Below are 13,914 nucleotides of genomic sequence, written 5' to 3' on the forward strand. Positions count from 1 at the left end.
CCTCCTGGTCCAGGCATGCCCTCCCTCATGCAAACCTCTCTCTCTCTCTTTTTTTTTTCGGCTGCACCGAGTGGCTTCTGGGATCTTTGTTCCCCAGCAGGGATCGAACCTGGGCCCTTGACAGTGAAAGCACAGAGTCCTAGCCAGTGGACCACCAGGGAATTCTCCAAATCCCTCTCTTTCATGTCCTAGTTCTTCAGAGCCATAATTGGGGGTGGCGTAGTGTGTCACCTTCACCCGTGGCACCAACATTTTCACATAGTGGAGATGATTCTAGGCACAGTTGACCCTCTCACTGCCCTTTTCTGTTCTCTTCTTTACTCATAAAACCTTTCAAGCATCTAGTGCTTTCTTGCTGTTCAGTGGGGTACCGCTCTTAACTCTAAGGGACTCAGTTGTCTTATTTCTGAAATAGGGACCACAGTGTTCTGTCTGATCAGAGACTGAGGAATCTTTACTCTCTTTCGGGTGCTCTCTGGCTCTACATTCTGGATATATAGACCCAGGCACCATCAGAGCCCTTTTCTTCCTGGCTCTGCAAAAATTTCCATCACTTCTGTGCCCTCATCAATGCTGCAATGGAAAAAAAAAAAGTCTTGATAAAGAGGGTTTATCTCCCTCAGGTTATTTGCATTTTGAGTAAGGACCTGTAGGGGAAATGCTGAGAAGTTAGAGACATTTTCTGGAACCCAATGTGAACAGTCAACTACTTTATCTTTATGACCAGTCTCTTCCTGTTCCGGGTATAGGAAAATCCACGGGCTAGCTTTCAGTTGATTTTCCCTTGTTTCAGATTTATGGTGGATTAGGGCGCCCAGAATTAGCTAAGGCCTTCAACATTTCATGATTAGTGGTGGAAAGGAAATAAGATGAAATGCTCGTCTCAGAAAGCCGTAGAACTTTGAAAGCAAATACACATTTCCTAGCCACCTCTAGGGAAGGGGCCATCTTCCTGAGACCTGTAGGAAGCTGACAGATACTTTCAGATACTTAAAGGAATGATAAACCAGCTGAGCTAATTAAAACATCCCCCAAACACCACAACTCGGGAAGATTAATGCTAAAAGATTAATTTGTCTGTAAGGGATATGATTTCAAACGATAAAGTTGACTGGAGAAACTCGCAGGCATTAAGTATCTTGGGAGAAGACCTTCAGTTGGGTTTCTCTGTGTGTGAGACAGAAATCTGTGTTTTGGTTGCATTTTAATACAGTGAAACTTAGTCCTCACTAGATTGAAATGTGCTAGTTCTTAGGTAATCAGGACTTTTTCCCAGCCCAAATGAGCAGATTGGCTTTGCCACATGCTTGGGAAGAAAGTCGAGTATATGTGGAAACCAGCAGATACCTTACCTGGGTGCCAACTCATTGAGGTAAGTAGCAAATGAATAAATAGAAATTCTGTTGAGGGATGTGGTATGTGTACACAGTCATTGGTGACACAGCTATATGCACATGGAGTCTCATTTTTGCAGATTAACTTTTATTTTTGCCTCTTAAGTCTTAGGTTTCTTGTTTTGTCCTCATTGATTAATGATGGTCTATTACTTCAAACACCCCAAGTCTGGCTCTGGTCGTTGACTGTTCCATTGGTTGCTCTGATGTAATCATCGATGGGAATGACATTAATGGACCATGGCATAGTTGGCACCAATGTATGGATGGACTGATTGGCTACCAGAGTGACCCAGTTAATTGTCAGGTAATTGGCCATGAAGTGAGCCAACACTCACAGACTTAGTAATTCAGTTTTCCTAAATCACTGCTTAGTATGAGATGACAGGTGCAGAAAGAAAAGGAGTAATATCCAATGTTTGTCCTATACTTTTTTAAACAAATACAGTGGAGGCCTTGTTGTGGGCCAGGTGCTGTGCCAAGTTCTGAGAAGGTGTCAGAGGAGGGATTAGAAGATAAACAAGAGAGAGGATATTCAAGGTGGCGGAGGAATAAGACGTGGAGATCACCTTCCTCCCCACAAATACATCAGAAATACATCTACATGTGGAACAACGCCTACAGAACACCTACTGAACGCTGGCAGAAGACCTCAGACCTCCCAAAAGGCAAGAAACTCCCCCCACGTACCTGGGTAGGGCAAGAGAAAAAAGAAAAAAACAGAGACGAAAGAATAGGGACGGGACCTTAACCTCAGGGAGGGAGCTGTGAAGGAGGAAAAGTTTCCACACACTAGGAAGCCCCTTCACTGGCAGAGACGGGGTTGGGGGGCGGCTGGCGGGAGGGGGAAGCTTCGGAGCCGCGGAAGGGAGCGCAGCAACAGGCGTGCAGAGGGCAAAGCGGAGAGATTCCCGCACAGAGGATCGGGGCCGACCAGCGCTCACCAGTCCGAGAGGCTTGTCTGCTCACCCGCCGGGGAGGGCGGGGCTGTGAGCTGAGGCTTGGGCTTCGGAGGTCACACCCCAGGGAGAGGACTGGGGTTGGCTGCGTGAACACAGCCTGAAGGGGGTTAGTGCGCCACAGCTGGCCGGGAGGGAGTCCGGAAAAATGTGTGGACCTACCCAAGAGGCATGAGACCATTGTTTTGGAGTGCACGAGGAGAGGGGATTCAGAGCACCGCCTAAATGAGTTCCAGAGAAGGGTGTGAGCCGCGTCTATCAGCGCGGACACCAGAGATGGGCATGAAACGCTAAGGCTGCTGCTGCAGCCACCAAGAAGCCTGTGTGCAAGCAATTACAGAAAGAAGAACAAAAAACCCCCAAAGTTAGCAGAAGGAAAGAAATCATAAAAATCAGATCAGAAAGAAATGAAAAAGAAATGAAGGAAACGATAGCAAGGATCAATAAAACCAAAAGCTGGTTGTTTGAGAAGATAAACAAAATTGATAAACCATTAGCCAGACTCATTAAGAAAAAAAGGAAAACACTCAAATCAACAGAATTAGAAATGAAAAAGGAGAAGTAACAACTGACACTGCAGAAATACAAAGGATCGTGAGAGATCACTACAGGCAACTATCTGCCAATAAAATGGACCACCTGGAAGAAATGGACAAGTTCTTAGAAAAGCTCAACCTTCCGAGACTGAACCAGGAAGAAATAGAAAATATAAACAGACCAATCAGAAGCACTGGAATTGAAACTGTGATTAAAAGTCTTCCAACAAACAAAAGCCCAGGATCAGATGGCTTCACAGGCGAATTCTATCAAACATTTAGAGAAGAACTAACACCTATCTTTCTCAAACTCTTCCAAAATATAGCAGAGGGAGGAACACTCCCAAACTCATTCTACGAGCCCACCATCACCCTGATACCAAATCCAGACAAAGATGCCACAGAAAAAAACACTACAGGCCAATATCACTGATGAACATAGATGCAAAAATCCTCAACAAAATACTAGCAAACAGAATCCAACAGCACATTAAAAGGATCATACAACATGATCAAGTGGGGTTTATCCCAGATATGCAAGGATTCTTCAATATACACAAATCAATCAATGTGATACACCATATTAACAAACTAAAGGAAAAAAACCATATGATCATCTCAATAGATGCAGAAAAAGCTTTTGACAAAATTCAACACCCATTTATGATAAAAACCCTCCAGAAAGTAGGCATAGAGGGAAGCTTACCTCAACATAATAAAGGCCATATGTGACAAACCCACAGCCAACATCGTTCTCAATGGTGAAAAACTGAAACCATTTCCTCTAAGATCAGGAACAAGACCAGGTTGCCAACTCTCACCACTATTATTCAACATAGTTTTGGAAGTTTTAGCCACAGCAGTCAGAGAAGAAAAAGAAATAAAAGGAATACAAATTGGAAAAGAAGCAGTAAAACTGTCACTGTTTGCAGATGACATGATACTATACATAGAGAATCCTAAAGATGCTACCAGAAAACTACTAGAGCTAATAAATAAATTTGGTAAAGTAGCAGGATACAAAATTAATGCACAGAAATCTCTTGCATTCCTGTACACTAATGATGAAAAATCTGAAACAGAAGTTAAGGAAACACTCCCATTTAGCAGTGCAACATAAAGAATAAAATGCCTAGGAGTAAACCTACCTAAGAAGACAAGAGACCTGTACGCAGAAAACTATAAGACACTGATGAAAGAAATTAAAAATGATACAAACAGATGGAGAGATATACCATGTCCTTGGATTGGAAGAATCAACATTGTGAAAATGACTATACTACCCAAAGCAATCTACAGATTCAATGCAATCCCTATCAAACTACCAGTGACATTTTTCACAGAACTAGAACCAGAAATCTTAAAATTTGTATGGAGACACAAAAGACCCTGAATAGTTAAAGCAATCTTGAGAACAAAAAACAGAGCTGGAGGAATCAGGCTCCCTGACTTCAAACAATACTACAAAGCTACAGTAATCAAGACAGTATGGTACTGGCATAAAAACAGAAGTATGATCAATGAAACAGGATAGAAAGCCCAGAGATAAACCCATGCTCATATGGTCACCTTATCTTTGGTAAAGGAGAAAGAATATACAATGGAGAAAAGACAGCCTCTTCAATAAGTGGTGCTAGAAAAACAGGACAGCTACATGTAAAAGAATGAAATTAGAACACTCCCTAACACCATACACAAAAATAAACTCAAAATGGATTAAAGACCTAAATGTAAGGCCAGACACTATCAAACTTTTAGAGGAAAACATAGGCAGAACACTCTATGACATAAATCACAGCAAGATCCTTTTTAACCCACCTCCTAGAGAAATGGAAATAAAAACAAAAATAAACAAATGGGACCTAATGAAACTTAAAGGCTTTTGCACAGCAAAGGAAAACATAAAGAAGATGAAAAGACAACCCTCAGAATGGAGAAAATATTTGCAAACGAAGCAACTGACAACGGATTAATCTCCAAAATATACAAGCAGCTCATGCAGCTCAGTATCAAAAACACAAACAACCCAATCCAAAAATGGGCAGAAAACCTAAACAGACATCCAAGGAAGATATACAGATTGCCAACAAACACATGAATGGATGCTCAACATCACTAGTCATTAGAGAAATGCAAATCAAAACTACAATGAGGTATCACCTCACACCAGTCAGAATGGCCATCATGAAAAAATCTACAAACAATAAATGCTGGAGAGGGTGTGGAGAAAAGGGAACCCTCTTGCACTGTTGGTGGGAATGTAAATTGGTACAGCCACTATGGAGAACAGTATGGAGCTTCCTCAAAACATTAAAAATAAATCTACCATAGGATACAGGAATTCCACTCCTGGGTATATATGTGAAGAAAACAAAAACACTAATTTGAAAAGATACCTGCACCCCAATATTCATAGTAGCGTTATTTATAATAGTCAAGACCTGGAAGCAACCTAAGTGTTCATCAACAGCTGAATGGATAAAGAAGATGTGATATATATAATGGAATATTACTCAGCCATAAAAAATAATGAAATTTTGCCATTTGCAACAACACGGATGGACCTGGAGGGTATTACACTTAGTGAAGTCAGACAGAGAAGGACAAATACTGTATGTTTTCACTTATATGTGGAATAGGAAAAATAAAACAAACAAGTGAATATAAGAAAAAAAAAAGAGGGAGAAGATGAACAAGATATTGCTTCTGATCTTGGTAGGGATTATTTGGCTAAAGAAGAGTTTAGGCCCTGTACCTATTTTATTCAACTCAGAAAGAGTCTCAGAAAGCACTGAGGTTTAAAATGCAGGAATGTGCAGGTCATCGTGTAAAGACACATGGTAAAAATGTCAGGCAGGCTGAGGAATGGTAGAAAGTATAGTTAAAAGTCACTGTAGTATTTTCTTAGTGTTGCCGTAACGAAGTACCAAAAACTGGGTGACATAAAACATCAGGACTTTAATCTTTCATAGGTCTGGAGGCCGGAAGTCCCAAATCAAGGTGGCAGCAGGGCTGGTTCCTTCTTGGGGGTCCAGAGGCAGTATCTGCTTGTGCTCATCTCCCAGATTCCAGGAGTTGCCGACATCACTTGGCGTTCCTTGGCCTGTAGCTGCGTGATCCGATCTCTGCATCTGTTGTCACATGGCTACATTCCCTCTGTGCGTGTCCATCTATGGGCACAGTGCTGTTTTATTCTTTAATCTTGAAAATGTGTGCTGTTAATTTTGAGAAGAAATGGAAAAAAGATGAATCGGTCAACAAAATCCACTCTTACTCATGGTAAGAAACAACCAGGGCACATGTATTTTGGAGGAGGCATCGGTAGTCATCATGCATACCAGTCATACCAGTTGGTTAATTCCTCTTCTTAAGGGAAGTTAACAGTTTTTGTCATTGTCATGTTAGTCTGGATAGGCAAAATTATACTGTGGTAATAAGTAACTCCAAAATCTCAGTGACTTAACACTGTGAAAGTTGGTGTGTCTGTCCTGTGACAGCTCTCATTTCAGCTCAGGCTACAGGCCAGCAGGAGGACCCTACTTAATACGGTCACTCACACCTAGGCAGAAAGAGGTTCCATTTGGCACAGACTTCAAAGATCACTGCAGCAGGAAGGGGCAAGGAACCGGCAAATCCCACACTGGCTGTTACTCCTGTTCATGTTTCCTTAGCTCAGTGCAGTCACGTGGTCGGATACAACCGTAACCTGATGGAGAAGTTCAGACCCATGTGTACCTAGACGGAGGGTAATTGGAATATTTGTGACCTGCCCCAATGTCTACCACATTGAGATGCACATTTCTTCAGCTCCAGAGTTATTACCCGTTGATATTACCATTCTTTTCAGTTTGGGAGAGGGCGAATTCTCCCCTGCAGGATGGAACTTTGGCCAAACAACTGAATACAATGCTGAGCAAACTCTTAGAACGCGGCCATGTGTAATAATGCCATTCATAACCAAAGACTTAGAACAGAACGATACAGGATGTATGGTCATCCCTTGAATAGTCTTATGATCAGTATTCAATAATTTAGGCCCCCAAGTGTGCTAGTTAATATAGAAGTTATAAAAATAATCTATCTACTAAACTTGCTATTTATCTAGTTTATCTATTTAGGCTTTATTAGAAAACTTGGCCAAGGATGACCAAGTAATAGAATTAATGTGAACCTCATTTAGATGATCACATTTCTCCTGTGTTGGCATTTTTTAATCTAGTTTACTTTTGGCTAGAGGGACCCTATAGAAGAGATTTCTGTCTATGCTGTTAAGTTCCTATTTCTGCAGCTTCAAGTGTCTTTTTGCTTTTTCTCTTTGAGATAAAATGAGAAGGTTCCATCATTTCCTTTTCCTTCAAAGGAAAGTGTTTAGTCAGGAGGGAAACAAACCAACTAGGATGATGCTAAAGGATGATCCCTAATCAAGTTATATTTTAATGGAGTTTGAAGATTTACGGATGGACTCAGTGAGGATGGCACCGAAACGGAAAGAGAAAAAATAAGCTCTAGCCTTACATTTCAAGAAGTCAAAAATCTGTGCCTTTTTTTTTTTTTCTTCAAAATAAAAGGATTGCACTGGAGCAATTTCCACTTTTTCTGTTCTACATCTGCAACAAAAGAACAACTTTGAATAATGAACAGCCTACCTTCACAGTAGGAAACTAAGCTACGGAAAGGCTCTCAATAATGTACTTAATAATTAGAAGTATGAGCAGGAACTGACCTTCCAAGATGGATATATTATTATTCGCTTTACCTGCTCACTGTCACAGTGGATGCTGTCACCGAGACTGTGACTAAAAACTCTGATCAAGACATCTCTGCCAGGTCCCATAAATAATCTGTTTGCCCATTGTGCCTGAGGTGTACATGGCATATGCTTAGATCCATGTGGGAATCTGGATGTGATAAGTGGCTTGGAGTTTACAGAGAATTTGTACCCAGTTTGTAGGTAAGGGACACACTGTAAATATGGCAGTGTGCCAGTGTTCTCCATGAATAGCCTCCCGCTCCTTTGAGAGGAGATTAACCTGGGTTATATAAGGTTCCTGATAATGAAGTCCTCTCCAATGATATCTATTTTTTAAAAATCTTCACATAATAGTGAAATATACATACTTTCTGGAAAGAACATAGGACTGAATTTCAAAAGCATGATCACTCCCTATTTCTCAGATGATGCTTGTCAGCTGTCCTTACCTGGTTTCACTGCCCACTTGTAGGCCAGTATTCAGTTCTCTAGGGTTTAATGTAGACGGGATATCAACAATCAATGGTGAAGGATGTATGCAGAGCTCCTTACATGTTATAGCTCTCAGAGGAACCAATGGTATCAACATCTGAGGTGAGTGTTTCACAAATGGCTCTGTGTTCTTTTCTGGTTTTAGGTCTGTGCTCTGCTCATGTTTTCAACATGATCATTAGTGTAAAAGCACCTGGCACTGTGCCGGCATACAGTAGGTGCTCAATAGTTGGCCATGACCTTCTCCTTCCCTTTGCTTCAGCTCAGCAGCAGTGACGTCTGCCTGGAGCATGCTGATGAGGCCCTGAGTCCCCTCTTGGGTGTAACTAATATTCATCCTCAGGTAATGACCTGCATTTAAGAATCTCATCTCACACCAACCATCATATAGTCCAATAGCCACAGTCCCAAGAAGTCATTGGCAAATGTAAAAATTTGAGGTTGATGACACCAGTCCTGGAGGTAAACACCGGGGCATAGTGTTGGTGCCCCGCCCTCCCCCAGTAGGCTAGTGAAGACTAGCAATTAGGATGAGTGAATTTCACTGCATATGGGCCTGGCAGGGAAACACAGAGGATTGTATCTGTTTCCCTGGGGCAGCAGGGGAATATCAAGTACAAGAGACAGAAGGAAACCACGCAGCCTGCTCTTTGAAGGTTAATTCTTTCACTCTGCTGTGCAGCTCTTCACTTGCAGAGTCATGCCAAGGGTACATATGCTCCGTATTGCGGGCGAGTGGGGGACACCTCTGAATGCTGTCCTTTTGCTGTGCTGCCTGAGGACCAACGGGCACTTAGCGCCGTTTTCAGCAGCTCCTGCCTTCTCTGCTTTCTCTGTAACCTCTCTGCACCGCCCACATCAGTGGGGTCATATGAATGGAAGTGTCTCTTCTCAGCCATCTGGTGATTCATTCTTCCCTCCCCCTTGCCTGCAACTGTGAGAGCTGCTTGCAGGCTGCCAAGTCAGCTGGAGAGTTCTGCTGCTGCCTGAGACCTGCCAGAGAGCAGGGCATCTTCAGAGCCCTCTCCATACACTCCAACCACGTGCAAAGGCTGAGTCGAAATAAAAAAGATCCTGCAAAACGAACACACTAATTAGTTAGTTAATTAATTAATAAGCAACCTGGTGTGTGGATGTGTTGTAGATCCAGCCAAAGTGACAAGGACATGTAAAGGGTTCATACTGAGTTATTTTTTATGTTAAAATAGATCTTAAAAAATGTATTATATAAGGCTTCTATTGGTTTCCTAGGGCAGCCAGAACAAATTGGGTGGTTTAAAACAACAGAAAGGTATTCTCTCACACTTCTGGAGGCTAGAAGTCTGAACTCAAAGTGTGGGCAGGGTTGGTTCCTTCTGGAGGGAGCATTTGTCCCGTGCCTCTCCCTCACTTTTGGTGTCGCTGACAATCCTTAATACTCCTTGGCTCGCAGATGCATCTCTTCGATTGTCTGCCTCAGTTGTCACATGGCATTCTCCACTCTGTGTCTCTGCTTCTGTGTCTAAATTTCTCTCTTATAAAGACACCAATCATTGGTCCAGTATGACCTCAAGTCCATTTGATTACATCTGTAAACAAAGATCCTATTTCCAAATAAGGTCACATTCACAGGTACTGGGGGTTAGGACCTGAACATATCTTTGTGGCAGACACAATTCAACTCACAACAAAGGCAATGCAGTAAAAAAATTGATAGCCTTTTTCAATAAATGGTTCTAGAACAATTGGATATCCATATGCCAAAAGAGAAAAGAAAAACAGAGCTTCAGTTCATACCTAAAAATCTACAAAAATAAATCCCAAATGAATTATAGACCTAATGTAAAACCTAAAACCACAAAAGTTCTAGAAAAAAAACATGGAAGAAAATATTTGTGACCTTGGGTAGGCAAAGATTTTTTTAGAAATGACACTGAAAGCACAATACAAGAGAACAAATTGATGAATTGGGATTTCATCAAAATAAAAAAACTCCTGCCCTTCAAAAGACATTGTCAAGGGAATGAAAAGACAAGCCACAGACTGGAATAAAAATCTTTACAAAGTCTGTACCTGATAAAGACTCATATCCAGGAAATAAAAAGAAATCTTAAAACTCAACAATAATGAAACAATTAAAAATGGGCAAATACCTCTGGGTACTCCACCAAAGAAGGTATTTGGATAGCAAATAAACATGTGAAGAGATGCTCAGCATTATTAGTCATTAGGATATTACAAACTAAAACCACAGTGAGATACTACAACATTTCTATTACAATGACAAAAATGAAAAAAAAAACAGCCCATACCAAGTATTGGTGAAGGTGAAGAGGAAATGGAACCCTCATATACTGCCGGTGGGAATTTGAAATGGTAAAAAGACTTTGGAAAATAGTTTGGCAGTTTAAAAAAACCAAAACAAGAACTGAAAACATATACCTACCATATGACTCCAGCCATTCCACTCCTAAGCATTTATTCAAGAGAAGAGAAAATATATGTCCATACAAAGACTCACATGCAAGTGTTCTTAGCAGCCTAACTTGTAACAGCCAAAAGCTGCAAACAATCAAAATGTCCATCAACATATGAATTGTTATGGACTGAATTGTGTCCCCCTCCATGCCCCAAATTCATATGCTGAAGCCCTGAATTCATATGCTGTATTTGGAGTAAGGAAGTAATTAACTAAGGTTAAATGAGGTTACACGGCTGGGGCACTAATCTGATATGATTAGTGTCCTTATAAGAACAGACACCAGAGAGCTCACTTGCTCCTGCCACCATGTGAGGATACAATGAGAAAGTGGCCATTTGAAAACCAGGAAGCAAGTCCTCACTGGAATCTGACCATACTGGTATCCTGATCTTGGGCTTCCAGCTTCCAGAACTAAGAGAAAATAAATTTCTGTTATTTAAGCCGCCCAATATATGGTATTTTATTTTGGCAGCATAAGCAAAATAATACGTGAATGAATAAACAAATTGTGGTTTATCTACACAATGGAATACTGCTTATCAACAAAAAGCAATGAACTGTTGATATACACAGTGGCATGTATGATAGTCAAACTAATAATGCTGAGTGAAAGAAGCCAGACACCCTCCCCCATCCTCCACACACAAGAAAGAGTATACTCTGTATGATTACATTTATATAAAACTCTAGAAAATGTAAACAAATCTACAGTGACAGAAGGCACACTGCGGGTTGCTTGCAGTTGGGGGAGGTGGTTGGCAGGGATGGGAGAGAGGTACTACAGCAGGGTATGAGAAAACTCTTGAAGGTAACAGATATATTTACTATCTTGAATGGGGTGATGGCTTCATGGGTGTATACATATGTCAAAACATTAAATAATATGCTTTACCTGCAATTTATTATATATTAATTATACTTCAATAAAAATATATTGTGTGCCTTTTATATATCAGATATTTTGCTAAGTATTTTCATGAAATACTCATTTATTTCTGAAAGTAGTGCATGGTAGGGATAAAACTGAATTTTGGAGAATAATATACCTATAAAACAAGAATGTATTCTATAGAGACGAGGGGGAATGGAAGAGAGAAAAGAAATGGTGAATGGAATCCAAAGTGATGCCTGGAATAGAGGAAGGAGGCAGAGTAGAAAAAAGGGAAAGACAATATAGCTGATTGGGGACTTCCCTCGTGGCACAGTGGTTAAGAATCCGCCTGCCAATGCAGGGGACACGGGTTCGAGCCCTGGTCCAGGAAGATCCCACATGCCGCAGAGCAACTAAGCCTGTGCGCGACAACTACTGAGCCTGCGCTCTAGAGCCCGCGAGCCACAACTACTGAGCCCACGCACCACAACTACTGAAGCCCGTGCACCAACAGCCCGTGCTCCGCAACAAGAGAAGCCACCACAGTGAGAAGCCCGCGCACTGCAACGAAGAGCAGCCCCCGCTCGCCACAACTAGAGAAAGCCTGTGTGCAACAATGAAGACCCAAAGCAGACAAAACAAAACAAAAAACAGAAAAATAAAAAAAAGATTGTCATTTTACACCACTAAGTTTAGTGTCTTTTTATGCAGCAATGGTGGTAAAACAGTTGATATGAAGAAGGGGAAGCAGTGGAAATAATAAAAGAAAAGCTAGTATCCAAACTTCCTGAAAAATAAGAAAAGACTCATAGGTAGTTTTACTAGCTTTTGGAAGTGTGTCCTCTCAGAGAAGTGGTCTAAGGTTTTCTGGGATGGAAAGTAGCCCTTGTCATCATGGGTACCAGGAAGGTGGCCTCAGCGGCTAAAATGTTGGAGTGGAAGAAACAGCCCCGTCATCAGTCATATGGAATCCTTACAAACCAAAAGTATGGACAAACACATGAGGTAGGATTTGCCAGCTTCCCGTCCCAGGAGGAAAGATTTAAGAAAAATTGTGTTTTTGGTTGATGTTGTAGTTAATTACACATACTATAAATTAGTACTCACAATTTTTGCACAACATGAATCACAACAGACAGATATGTCTCATTAGTAGGTCATTTTAAAAAGAAGATTCCTTGATCTAATTTTGTCCATTCCCTGTACCAGAACCTTGACCCTCAGGGTCAAGCAGAAGCCTCCCAAATCCAGGTATTTACACATAAAAATATCTTGAAAGTTCTTTATTATGAAGATGACAAATGGATTTGAGAATGAGTCCATCTGCGAAAAGAACTGCTTGCAAAGTGTATCCTGTGCTCATGTATTTCCAGCGCTAGAAAGGAAATACTGGGAATTTTGACATCAAGGTTTAGTTCTCGATCACTAGTAAACTAGTAACAATGCATAGTCAATGTGCCTGTACTGATTTTGGCTTGTTTGAATTCGTTTTCAGGATTTATAGATTCTTTCTTGTGCAAACTACTCCCTTCTTTGCCTTTGCTATCTGCCATGTTGGGATATTCTGCTTTTATGATTTAGAAAATTCATTGCTAATCTTTATCTTTGCTTGTGTTCTTGTTCAGAATACCGTTCCAGACAAAGTCTTATCAATTGATTTCCACAGATGTTCCTTTTCCCTCTAACATAAATTAAAGGCTAGCTGCTTTACCTGTTTACAAATAAATGGCTGGATAATTTTACAGCTCTCTTTTTTAACCTGATCACACTGCATTCTGTCTGGTGGCAATGATGTTTTATTTTCAGATGAACCAGCATTTGTGGTAAACTGTGGCAGTGGAAAGGGAATTCTAAAACTCATCTGGAGGGAAGAGTCTCTATTAGCTTAGAGTGTGAGTTGAAATGGATCTCCTATTCTGTGCTTCTCTCACACTTCCTGTATCACACCATTAAACATCTTCCCAGGGACCAGAAGCTCCAGGAGATTCTGCTTAATCACTTCATGCCCAGTATCATGGGGGGCCACATTTGCAGGATGTGGGGCAATGATAATCCCCTGTGGTTAGGATAACAGCTGTTCCCAGTTTTTAAAACAAGCAACACGGAGTGAGCTAGTCAAAAAACTATCCTCAGGGCTAGTGACAGAAAAGAATGTTATAATGGTCAATTTGCCCACATTCACGTAACTGGTATGTTGTAAAGCCTAGTTTGGACTCAAGTTCATGTTTTTTCTTTTTCTTTGCTAAGTTATTTATTTTTACATCATACTTTACCCTCAAAGAGCATGTATGAGAGCTGCCTTTCATGGAGGAAAGGGTTAGTATGCTGAAGGTTGAAGATGAGAACTTGCCTAGCTATTAGTGTACCACGTAATAAAGCATGAAGCACATCCTGCTGGTTCCCAGACATCCATTAGCCTTCTCACATGTTTCTGCCAAACTCTCCTTTTTA

At 41.0% G+C, this 13,914-nt stretch overlaps 1 protein-coding gene across 1 annotated transcript in view; it reads right to left on the reverse strand.

The window, feature by feature from the left end:
* Window positions 1-5,827: 5,827 nt before the first annotated feature.
* The window catches only part of CDH20 (cadherin 20), a 215,120-nt gene continuing 207,033 nt past the window's right edge, over window positions 5,828-13,914 (reverse strand). The window contains exon 13 of the transcript XR_007471696.1: window positions 5,828-6,104. The gene's annotated coding sequence lies outside the window, so the exon portion shown is untranslated. The remainder of the gene's footprint in view (window positions 6,105-13,914) is intronic.

Source organism: Orcinus orca, chromosome 15 (assembly GCF_937001465.1).
Source record: "Orcinus orca chromosome 15, mOrcOrc1.1, whole genome shotgun sequence".
NCBI lineage: Eukaryota > Metazoa > Chordata > Mammalia > Artiodactyla > Delphinidae > Orcinus > Orcinus orca.